This window comes from Polistes canadensis, unplaced genomic scaffold (assembly GCF_001313835.1).
Source record: "Polistes canadensis isolate GaletaPanama2010 unplaced genomic scaffold, ASM131383v1 scaffold_423, whole genome shotgun sequence".
In the NCBI taxonomy this organism is placed as follows: domain Eukaryota; kingdom Metazoa; phylum Arthropoda; class Insecta; order Hymenoptera; family Vespidae; genus Polistes; species Polistes canadensis.
In genome coordinates, this window is record NW_014569970.1 from 30,292 (window position 1) to 31,785 (window position 1,494).

Sequence of the window (1,494 nt, forward strand, 5' to 3'; positions counted from 1 at the left end):
TGTGTGTGTGTGTGTGTGTGTAGAGTAGATGTCTCTCATTTTTTTTCCCTATGTTACGTCCATTTTTTTTCACGTCTGGTAACTTTCCCTCCCCTCCTCTTCTCCCACCACCAACCAAGAAAACTAATAAATCTACGTTGTTGCTTTTTTTCTCCCCCTCGAGAGAATTATACGCTCGGTCAAAAATTATATTTATTTTTTCCTCTTCTTTCGTTTTCTTTTTTTTATTAAAATTATTTTTCTATATACTTTATATTAGCGAATTGTAGAATCGTAAAATTTGAATGTAATAATTTTATCGCGTATTAATATTTATTTTCATTTCGAAACGCGCGTATCAACGAGATTGAAAAGTTTTGTGTTTAAATTGAATTCGATCGAATTTTAAAAAAAATTGGAATATTCGTAATTAAATGATGAATTCTCTCTACCGCTATATTATTAATCGAGGAAAATTGATTTAGTCGAGGAAAATAATTTGACATATATGTTGGGAAAACACGTTGGGGAAAAGTTTGAACTAATCGTGAAACGTGGAAGTTTTTTGTATCATGTATGTACGCGTCAGAGTATACGTTTTATCGTACATTTCTCGTATTTTCGAATACAAAACTCCTTCATTTATTGCTACGACGTGAAACACGTGGAATAAAATAGAAAAAAAAAAAAAATTAAAAAAAAATAATGAAAAAGAGAAGCAACTCTTCCCGCTTACGAAATGAAAGAAAGATAGAAAGAAAGAAAGAAGGATAAAAAAAGGAAGGAAAGAAAAAATAAAAATGAAATACACGTAAAAAATTTCATGTAACGCGACGAGCGTATAATCCTCGAAGCTTTTCGGATGTGCTTGAGAAATACACGTGGAAGAAGAAGCCAATTACGCTTGGAAAGCTGATGCATAGGATAAAAAATTGCGTAGAAACGTAGAACATATATATATATTCATGCATATGTATTTTAATATATATACATGTGTGTATATATATATATATAATAAAATACAACATGCAACATAAATGTATCCTCGGTGCAAGTAACGTGCAGCAAAACAATTAAAGAAAAATATTATACAATCCTTTTTTTTGGTCATATATATATACATAAGCTTTCACATCTTTTAATACACATGACCACTTTCAGGGATGAACAATAAATATTTATTTTCAATCCTCTAATTTTTTATTTTATAGAATATTCTTTCTTTCAATCGGAATATAGATCGGTAAAAAAAAACCACAGTTTGACATATTTGTTAATCCATTTTATCAACTTTTTTTTATTATATATGTTAACGTCAAAGCCGAAAATCAATCTTGCTAGTAATTCCTTGGCATTGTTATCAATGCAAAGCTCTTTCCGATGAATTTGGAGATAAGACTTCTTACAGAGTTTTTTCTAGGCATAGAACATAACACTTTGATGTCCTATAGATCAAAGATTGCAATTCTATAAATTGTAATACTTTGTTATTTCTTTGAAAAGTTTTGGTAAATA